Source organism: Gymnodraco acuticeps, unplaced genomic scaffold (genome assembly GCF_902827175.1).
Source record: "Gymnodraco acuticeps unplaced genomic scaffold, fGymAcu1.1, whole genome shotgun sequence".
Lineage (NCBI taxonomy): Eukaryota > Metazoa > Chordata > Actinopteri > Perciformes > Bathydraconidae > Gymnodraco > Gymnodraco acuticeps.
Genome location: NW_022991295.1, coordinates 88,269 through 99,374, shown reverse-complemented (window position 1 = coordinate 99,374; position 11,106 = coordinate 88,269). Strand labels below are relative to the sequence as shown.

At 42.7% G+C, this 11,106-nt stretch overlaps 1 protein-coding gene across 3 annotated transcripts in view; it reads left to right on the top strand.

The window, feature by feature from the left end:
• Positions 1–5,289: 5,289 nt before the first annotated feature.
• The window catches only part of LOC117562235 (peroxisomal succinyl-coenzyme A thioesterase-like), a 54,589-nt gene continuing 48,772 nt past the window's right edge, over positions 5,290–11,106 (top strand). For all 3 annotated transcript variants that reach the window (XM_034240094.1, XM_034240093.1, XM_034240091.1), the window contains exon 1: positions 5,290–5,479. The gene's annotated coding sequence lies outside the window, so the exon portion shown is untranslated. The remainder of the gene's footprint in view (positions 5,480–11,106) is intronic.

Sequence of the window (11,106 nt, the reverse complement as noted above, 5' to 3'; positions counted from 1 at the left end):
CTCGGACATTAGAGATTTTCTCTCATAAATATCCGATGAGCCACAACTTTTCTTTCAAAACAAAGCTGGCAGCTGGGGTGGTAAGGCCTATTTTTAGGGTGTCAGCTGCCACCCCGGTAGGTGAAACTAGGCTACTAGCTACAGTACAGATGGAACTAGATGAGCTGTTAACTCTCGCTCTGACTCAGACAGGTTGAAAGAGACGAGACACACATTTTTCCCACCCGCATTCCGCGAAGACCCGCCCTACTGTGCCTCTGATTCGCAGATTGTTTGGGGGGAAAAAACGCTGACGGGATGCTGAATGTGATTGGACCAATGCGTTGACAGACACACACAGACAGTGGAACAGGACATGCAGAGCGCTGTTTGCAGTCAGCGGATCATTTTGACTCGCTTGCGTTGTGGCGATGTCTCGCAGATAACACAGACATACAGATAATACATATGAAAAGTATAATTTGCTCAGAGTCCAGAGACAGTTGTGGTTCGGTCCGGATCCGGACCAGAGTCCGGACTTTGAGGATGCCTGCACTAGGAGATACAACATTACTTAGCAGACCTGTTTTATCATATATCATCATGCTGCCTCCCTGATGGCTTCCACAGGATTGTTGACAATCCTCGTGGATTCATCATTCTTATTACAGCACATGCATTTCCTAACATTCGGTCTATATGCTGTAAACATGTATTATCTCTTCGATTTACACACGGCATCTATTGCACGTCTGTCCGTCCTGGGAGAGGGATCCCTCCTCTGTTGCTCTCCCTGAGGTTTCTCCCATGTTCCCTTTAAACTGGTGGGTTTTCTCCGGAAAGTGTTTCCTTGTACGATGTGAGGGTCTGAGGAACGAGGGTCTAAGGACAGAGTGGTCTAAGGACAGAGGGTGTTTGTAATTGTCATACTGATATTCTGTACACACTGTGAAGTCCACTGAGACAAAGGTAACATTTGTGATATTGGGGCTATATAAATAAACATTGATGATTTTAGTTTGTTGAAGGAATTGTGTTAAGTGGAATTAAAGACTATGTTGAAAGCAGAGCACAATAATTTCCTCTTGGGGTATAAAGTGTCAAAAAGTATTCTCCTTCAAAAAATGTTTTGTCTTAATTCCTTTTTTTGTGTTGGTTTTCTGTGACGTTTAAAGTGCTATTAAAAAATGTTGTTTTGTTACAAAAGCTTTTGTCCAAATAATTGTCTCAGTATTGTGTGAAAAGCTGACTGTTGAAATCCATCTATAACCTGATAAATGAGGATAGTAAACCAAACTGGTTTCAAACAGGCTAAATAAAAAATAAAAATCCTTGAACATTTTTCGTTGTTGTCACAATTCCTTAAGAATGTCCTCAAATGACTTCAGCCAAAACCACACAGACGACCTCAGTCCTGATGGAAACAGGTGTCCTCTCTTTTGTGTCTCTTTGTTTAGAATGAGACGCCCCCCCCCCCGTAACCTCCGACACCCCCCCCCCCCCCCGTCAGACAAAGATACGCTACTCCCATGAATACTAAATGTAATGAATACATTTTAAAGCAGCCGAGCGTTTCCGTCTGACTTCCTTAACCAGCCGTAGTGATTAAGTGTGGTGTGTGTGGTTATGTGTGTGTGTGTTCAAGATTCAAGGCTTTTATGGTCATGTGTACATAGCTACAGTATAGTTATGACAAAGAAAATCTTAGGTACCAGGCTCCTCCAACAGTGCGACACAATAAAACAGATCAAATAGTGCAGGTAAATAAAAATATAGTCGAAATAGTGCAGAATAGTTTCTATACAAGTAATTGGAATATGCATATATGTTGCAAACAGATGCATGTTATGGATGTTCTTTCAAAAGTTCAGGTGTTTAACAGTCTTATGGCTGGTGTGTGTGTGTGTGTGTGTGTGTGTGTGTGTGTGTGTGTGTGTGTGTGTGTGTGCGTGTGTGTGTGTGTGTGTGTGTGTGTGTGTGTGTGTGTGTGTGGTGGGCGGAGGCGTGTCCGAAGACATTTGTCACCAGTCCAAAAGACAGCCGACCTTTGACCTCTCAACTCGACACAATATGTTTTTCTAACATTGAGTTGTTATAAATAAAGAACCTTGAACCTATTAGCATGATTAGCTTCGTAGCATCCAGGAGGCTTCTGGGAGTGGACGGTCGTTCATCATCAGAGCGCGTTGCGTTTAAAGACAAGCTGTAGCAATACATCTGAGTGATCTATAGACACACATTTATCTATTTTTATGATCAGTCGGGTTGAATACGTAAAAGTTAGCAAGAAGCTGAGTAGTGTCAACAGATCAAAACAGTGAATTCTCGTTGTTGACTTTAAAGCTAATCTCGCTAAAACTGTGTTGGAGAAAATACTGTTGTCTCCTCTGTATGGGTGGTTTCAATGCACTGATACTAGGCTTGTTTGAGACGCGTTGCGGCTCGCCTCGAAAGTAGACGAGAATAGCCGATCGCAGCCGGGGGAGGTCTCAAAAAGCTCGCCTGAAGTCGGACAGCTCGGAGTCCATGCTCGGGCTGCTTCTCAGGTCGACTATTTTCATTTCCTCGCTCCTCGGTCCTCGGTCTCACCGGAAGTTGATTTGCCTGCGCCATCTTGAGTACCGTCCCATGGCTCTTATTTCTGCCGGAGGACCGAGGATCGAGGAGCGAGGAGCGAGGAGCGATCATGGAGGAGCGTTAACCGAGGAACCACCAGACCATCCTCCGATGAAATCCTCAGATACTCACCCCGCCCCCTTACTGTGTATCGCTCACTGATTGGACGAGGCAGTGCATGCACTGATCTGATGCTTCTTGACATGAGAGCAATACCCCAGCGGAGTGAAGAAAATACATGAACCTCACGGGACTCACTCCTCAGTTTATACTGTGTTTTGTTTCAATTCATGTATCATTTAGTTACAAATATGTGATATATCTAAACAACAAAGTGGTCAAAATTTTTTTTCATTTATTGGAAACATTTTCATGATCGCTTTTTTCGTTTTACATTTTAAGAATGGCGTTTATCTTTTTTGAGAATGACTTCTTATTTGATTTATGTATTGGGGTCTACAACAGATGATACAATGTTTATGTCAGTAAATGTGCACTAACAGAGGCGGGGGTGTTGTGGAAATAACGGGACAGAGCTGCTGTCAGACGATCAGCTGTGCAGCGTCATCACAAACGGACGTCGCTTCACGTGACGCTCCGGAGGAAAGGACGTCCCATTGCTCTTAAAACTCATTTCCCTGCTTCTCGTGGTTTCCTTGCGTCCCTCCATGCTTCCCTGGTGGGAGGGACTAAACGCAGGGAAACGACGCAAGTGAGGGAAGCAAGGATTTCATTTAATCGACCTGAGAAGCAGCCCGGAGTCGGCTTCGTCTTCTTCTTCTTCTCTCGGTTTTTTGGCGGATTGCAAACAACTTTAAGGTGCATACCGCCACCTCCGGAGTCGGCTTGACTCGGTTTGCATTTATAAAGAATGCACACATGTGTTTAATCGTTAATGTCAGATATGTACTAAGTAAATACATTTGTTCCTGCTCCAGATTAGATTCAACTTTATTGTTATTGCACATATTACAGGTACTGAGACAACGAAATGCAGTTTAGCTTCTAACCAGGTGCAACAAGCAGTAAAGTGAAAAGTAATGTACACAATCTACAGAATAACATATAGAATGAATTGAATGATGAATAAACAGTGAGGGGTATGAATACACTAGATATACACAGCAGCCTGAGAGCAGTATGAACAGTGTGTATGAATATGCTAAGATATATAAAGTATGAAAACGGTAAGCAGTATAGTATAAAATATATGGATATTAATTTCATGATGATAAACATTGTGGAACAATGATGAAAAATGGGAATGGATGTGGCGACGTAAAACTGACACAAAACAACAACAAACTTTTGCCAGCCAATTGGAGAGTTTCATCATCAGCACACGTGGTAAAAACCACCAATGAGCGCTCAGCTCGAGATACCAGCGAGCGTTTCCCATCAAGCATTTCGCTTCCGCAGCCCGTGGAGAGCAACTGCGCCGACTCGCCTCGCCTCGCTCTCAAGGCTGCGGGCGTCTTTGTCCCGCGAAATTTCAAAGTCTCATGTGGGCGGGCCTCCAGAGCAAGTCGGACAAAATGACTAACCATCATGCAACGCACGAGCAAGACGTTGATCGCAACTGCGCAGGTCTTGCTTGTCTCAAACAAGCCTACTATGTGTGACTCTGCACTGTGTATGACCTTGCAGCTGCCTCTTCTTGTGATAGGAGGAGGCAGGGCATTTCCGGTTGTTGATATTTATGAGAAGACACTAGGCTTGTTTGAGACAAGCAAGACCTGCGCAGACCTGCGCAGTTGCGATCAACGTCTTGCTCGTGCGTTGCATGATGGTTAGTCATTTTGTCCGACTTGCTCTGGAGGCCCGCCCACATGAGACTTTGAAATTTCGCGGGACAAAGACGCCCGCAGCCTTGAGAGCGAGGCGAGGCGAGTTGGCGCAGTTGCTCTCCACGGGCTGCGGAAGCGAAATGCTTGATGGGAAACGGCTCGCTGGTATCTCGAGCTGAGCGCTCATTGGTGGTTTTTACCGTGCTGCTGATGAAACTCTCCAATTGGCTGGCAAAAGTTTGTTGTTGTTTTGTGTCAGTTTTACGTCGCCACATCCATTCCCATTTTTCATCATTGTTCCACAATGTTTATCATCATGAAATTAATATCTATATATTTTATACTATACTGCTTACCGTTTTCATACTTTATATATCTTAGCATATATTCATACACACTGTTCATACTGCTCACAGGCTGATATCTAGTGTATTCATACCCCTCACTGTTTATTCATCATTCAATTCATTCTATATTTTATTCTGTAGATTGTGTACATTACTTTTCACTTTACTGCTTGTTGTACCTGGTTAGAAGCTAAACTGCATTTCGTTGTCTCAGTACCTGTAATATGTGCAATAACAATAAAGTTGAATCTAATCTGGAGCAGGAACAAATGTATTTACTTAGTACATATCTGACATTAACGATTAAACACATGTGTGCATTCTTTATAAATGCAAACCGAGTCAAGCCGACTCCGGAGGTGGCGGTATGCACCTTCAAGCTGTTTGCAATCCGCCAAAAAACCGAGAGAAGAAGAAGAAGACGAAGCCGACTCCGAGCATGGACTCCGAGCTGTCCGACTTCAGACGAGCTTTTTGACACCTCCCCCGGCTGCGATCGGCTACTCTCGTCTACTTTCGAGGCGAGCCGCAATGTGTCTCAAACAAGCCTACATACTTGTTGTCTCCTAAATATCCCACTTATGTGAAGGATGTACGTGACTCTTTCCAGAAGACGTCGCAGATGTTCCTGACACCTTTCCGACACCCGCGGATGATATTAGCGCCACCTCGATTTACGACTTTGTTGTTATCTCCGTGTTTTGGACTATATAAGCCTGATGTTTTTTCCTGCTCCGTTCAGCAACGTGTGTAAGTTAAACCATATCCTTTGTATGTGACGGAACTCTGCTCCTTCTTGCAAGAATAAATTAGTACCTGATTATTAATTCTCAACCCGGTGTCGAGTGATATTTTCCTACCAAACTGATAAACTATTGTAGAAGATGAGGGCACATTCATCTCCTGCTGATGTTCAGGTGTATATCAGTATGTAGTGTCTCTACTTTAAAGAGTCCTCTCCTGCTGATGTTCAGGTGTATATCAGTATGTAGTGTCTCTACTTTAAAGAGTCCTCTCCTGCTGATGTTCAGGTGTATATCAGTATGTAGTGTCTCTACTTTAAAGAGTCCTCTCCTGCGATGTTCAGGTGTATCAGTATGTAGTGTCTCTACTTTAAAGAGTCCTCTCCTGCTGATGTTCAGGTGTATATCAGTATGTAGTGTCTCTCTACTTTAAAGAGTTATATCCTGCTGATGTTCAGGTGTATATCAGTATGTAGTGTCTCTACTTTAAAGAGTCCTCTTTCCTGCTGATGTTCAGATGTATATCAGTATGTGGTGTCTCTACTTAAAGAGTCCTCTCCTGCTGATGTTCAGGTGTATATCAGTATGTAGTGTCTCTTCTACTTTAAAGAGTCCTCCCCTGCTGATGTTCAGGTGTATATCAGTATGTGGTGCGTCTACTTTAAAGAGTTCCTCTCCTGCTGATGTCCAGGTGTATAAGTATGTAGTGTCTCTACTTTAAAGAGTCCTCTCCTGCTGATGTTCAGGTGTATATCAGTATGTAGTGTCTCTACTTTAAAGAGTCCTCTCCTGCTGATGTTCAGGTGTATCAGTATGTAGTGTCTCTACTTTAAAGAGTCCTCTCCTGCTGATGTTCAGGTGCATATCAGTATGTAGTGTCTCTACTTTAAAGAGTTATATCCTGCTAATGTTCAGGTGTATATCAGTATGAAGTGTCTCTACATTAAAGAGTCCTCTCCTGCTAATGTTCAGGTGTATATCAGTATGTAGTGTCTCTACTTTAAAGAGTCCTCTCCTGCTGATGTTCAGGTGTATATCAGTATGTAGTGTCTCTACTTTAAAGAGTCCTCTCCTGCTGATGTTCAGGTGTACATCAGTATTTGTGTCTCTACTTTAAAGAGTCCTCTCCTGCTGATGTTCAGGTGTATAAGTATGTAGTGTCTCTACTTTAAAGAGTCCTCTCCTGCTGATGTTCAGGTGTATATCAGTATGTAGTGTCTCTACTTTAAAGAGTCCTCTCCTGCTGATGTTCAGGTGTATATCAGTATGTAGTGGTCGTCTACTTTAAAGAGTCCTCTCCTGCTGATGTCCAGGTGTATATCATATGTAGTGTCTCTTCTACTTTAAAGAGTCCTCTCCTGCTGATGTTCAGGTGTATATCAGTATGTAGTGTCTCTACTTTTAAAGAGTCCTCTCCTGCTGATGTCCCAGGTGTATATCAGTATGTAGTGTCTCTACTTTAAAGAGTCCTACTCCTGTTGATGTCTATCAGGTGTATATCAGTATGTAGTGTATCTACTTTACAGAGTCCTCTCCTGCTGATGTTCAGGTGTATATCAGTATGTAGTGTCTCTACTTTAAAAGAGTCCTCTCCTGCTGAGTTCAGGTGTATATCAGTATGTAGTGTCTCTATCTTTAAAGAGTCCTCTCCTGCTGATGTTCAGGGTTGTATATCAGAATGTAGTGTCTCTACTTTAAAGAGTCCTCTCATGCTGATGTTCAGGTGTATATCAGTATGTAGTGTCTCTCACTTTACAGAATCCTCTCCTGCTGATGTCAGGTGTATATCAGTATGTAGTGTCTCTACTTTAAAGAGTCCTCTCCTGCTGATGTTCAGATTGTAATCAGTATGTGGTGTCTCTACTTTTAAAGAGTCCTCTCCTGCTGATGTTCAGGTGTATATCAGTATGTAGTGTCTCTACTTTAAAGAGTCCTCTCCTGCTGATGTTCAGGTGTATATCAGTATGTAGTGTCTCTACTTGAAAGAGTCCTCTCCTGCTGATGTTCAGGTGTATATCTGTAGTGTCTCTACTTTAAAGAGTCCTCTCCTGCTGATGTTCAGGTATATCAGTATGTAGTGTCTCTACTTAAAGAGTCCCTCCTGCTGATGTTCAGTGTATATCAGTATGTCTCTACTTTAAAGAGTCCTCTCCTGCTGATTTCAGGTGTATATCAGTATTAGGTCTCTACTTAAAGAGTTCCTCTCCTGCTGATGTTCAGGTGTATTCAGTATGTGTGTCTCTACTTTAAAGAGTCCTCTCCTGCTGAGGTTCATGTATCTCAGTGTGTGTCTCTACTTTAAAGAGTCCTCTCCTGCTGATGTTCAGGTGATATCAGTAGTATGTCTCTACTTTAAAGAGTCCTCTCCTGCTGATGTTCAGGTGTATATCAGTGTGTTGTCTCTACTTTAAAGAGTCCTCTCCTGCTGATGTTCAGGTGTATATCAGTATGTAGTGTCTCTACTTTAAGGTCCTCTCCTGCTGATGTCAGGTGTATATCAGTATGTATGTCTACTTTAAAGAGTCCTCTCCTGCTGATGTTCAGGTGTATATCAGTATGTAGTGTCTCTACTTTAAAGAGTCCTCTCCTGCTGATGTCAGGTGTATATCAGTATGTGTGTCTCTACTTAAAGAGTCCTCCCTCCTGCTGATGTTCAGGTGTATATCAGTATGTAGTGTCTCTACTTTAAAGAGTCCTCTCCTGCTGATGTCGGTGTATATCAGTATGTAGTGTCTACTTTAAAGAGTCCTCTCCTGCTGATGTTCAGTGTATATCAGTGTAGTGTCGTCTAACTTTAAAGAGTCTCTCCTGATGATTGTTCCAGGTGCTATATCAGTATGTAGTTGTCTCCTACTTTTAAAGAAGTCCTCTCCTGCTGATGTTCAGGTTGTATATCAGTATGTAGTGTCTCTACCTTTTAAAGAGTTCCTCTCCTGCTGATGTTCAGGTGTATATCAGTATGTAGTGTCTCTACTTTAAAGAGTTCCTCTCACTGCTTGAATGTTCCAGGGTGTATTATCAGTATGTAGTGTTCTCTACTTTAAAGAGCCTTCTCCTCCTGCTGATGTTAGGTGTATATCAGCTATGTAGTGTCTCTACTTTCAAGAGTCCTCTCCTGCTGATGTTCAGGTGTTATATTCCAGTATGTAGTGTCTCTACTTTAAAGAGTCCTCTCCTTGCTGATGATCAGGTGTATATCAGTATGTAGTGTCTCTACTTTAAAGAGTCCTCTCCTGCTGATGTTCAGGTGTTATATCAGTATGTAGTGTCTCTACTTTAAAGAGTCCTCTCCTGCTGATGTTCAGGGTGTATATCAGTATGTAGTGTCTCTACTTTAAGAGTCCTCTCCTGCTGATGTTCAGGTGTATATCAGTAGTAGTCTCTACTGCTGATGTGTTCAGGGTAATCCGTATGTGTATCTACTTTAAAGAGTCCTCTCCTGCTGATGTTCAGGTGTATATCAGTATGTAGTGTCTCTACTTTAAAGAGTCCTCTCCTGCTGATGTTCAGGTGTATATCAGTATGTAGTGTCTCTACTTTAAAGAGTCCTCTCCTGCTTGATGTTCAGGTGTATATCAGTATGTAGTGTCTCTACTTTAAAGAGTCCTCTCCTGCTGATGTTCAGGTGTATATCAGTATGTAGTGTCTCTACTTTAAAGAGTCCTCTCCTGCTGATGTTCAGGTGTATATCAGTATGTAGTGTCTCTACTTTAAAGAGTCCTCTCCTGCTGATGTTCAGGTGTATATCAGTATGTAGTGTCTCTACTTTAAAGAGTCCTCTCCTGCTGATGTTCAGGTGTATATCAGTATGTAGTGTCTCTACTTTAAAGAGTCCTCTCCTGCTGATGTTCAGGTGTATACTCAGTATGTAGTGTCTCTACTTTAAAGAGTCCTCTCCTGCTGATGTTCAGGTGTATATCAGTATGTAGTGTCTTCTACTTTAAAGAGTCCTCTCCTGCTGATGTTCAGGTGTATATCAGTATGTAGTGTCTCTACTTTAAAGAGTCCTTCTCCTGCTGATGTTCAGGTGTATATCAGCTATGTAGTGTCTCTACTTTAAAGAGTCCTCTCCTGCTGATGTTCAGGTGTATATCAGTATGTAGTGTCTCTACTTTAAAGAGTCCTCTCCTGCTGATGTTCAGGTGTATATCAGTATGTAGTGTCTCTACTTTAAAGAGTCCTCTCCTGCTGATGTTCAGGTGTATATCAGTATGTAGTGTCTCTACTTTAAAGAGTCCTCTCCTGCTGATGTCAGGTGTATATCAGTATGTAGTTCTCTACTTTAAAGTCCTCTCCTGCTGATGTTCAGGTGTATATCAGTATGTAGTGTCTCTACTTTAAAGAGTCCTCTCTGCTGATGTTCAGGTGTAATATCAGTATGTAGTGCTCTACTTTAAAGAGTCCTCTCCTGCTGATGTTCAGGTGTATATCAGTATGTAGTGTCTCTACTTTAAAGAGTCCTCTCCTGCTGATGTTCAGGTGTATATCAGTATGTAGTGTCTCTACTTTAAAGAGTCCTCTCCTGCTGATGTTCAGGTGTATATCAGTATGTTGTCTCTACTTTAAAGAGTCCTCTCCTGCTGATGTTCAGGTGTATATCAGTATGTAGTGTCCTACTTTAAAGAGTCCTCTCCTGCTGATGTTCAGGTGTATATCAGTATGTAGTGTCTCTACTTTAAAGAGTCCTCTCCTGCTGATGTTCAGGTGTATATCAGTATGTAGTGTCTCTACTTTAAAGAGTACTCTCCTGCTGATGTTCAGGTGTATATCAGTATGTAGTGTCTCTACTTTAAAGAGTCCTCTCCTGCTGATGTTCAGGTGTATATCAGTATGTAGTGTCTCTACCAGGGGCGGACTGGCCATCGGGACGTTCGGGACGAATCCCGATGGGCCGGGTAGCCCCGGGGTACCGAAGTGGGCCGGTCGGACCACTCGACGCGGCCCACTGCCCCACTCCGATCGGCCCACTTCGGTACAGGTGAAATTGTAATCGGCTTAATGCTTGGCCCATGTATACGAGTGAACGTGGATCGCTTTATTTAGTGATCGGATACGATCGGAAAAGCATTCAATTGATAGGTTGTCAAACTTGTCAATCTTATGTTTTCGAAAGTAGGCTAATAGATGAACTGAAGGGGTTGGGCCGGGAGAGATGAGTCGTCTCTTCCAATTGGAAAGAGGGCGAGGCCCGCGAGGTCCACTCATCAGACAAGCTCCCTAGCTTCGTTTGATGATTGATCAGTAAGTTAGCTAGCGAAATTGAGAAAGACAAGATGGAGAACAGTAAAAAAAGAAAGGGTGGGGCTGAAAAAGCCAGAATGAAAAAACGAAAATTGCTACACGAAGATGCTGGAACATTTTCGAAAATCACAGAGCTGTTTAGTAGAAGGGCTCCCGCTCCCAGTCGCAGTAATAAGGAGGAGAATGAAAAGGAAGATGATGAACCATAGACCCGGCATATAATGACAGCAGGTGCAGTGTGCAGGGCTGTGTTCATTTATGTTACTGTTGGCAATAGCATTAGTTGACTGAGAAAACCGTCAAGAAAAAAGTTTAGCGATGTGTGATTAACAACCTGGACAGCCAGTCAGAAGCTAGAATGCTAACCTAGAGAGCCAATCAGAAGCTAGAACG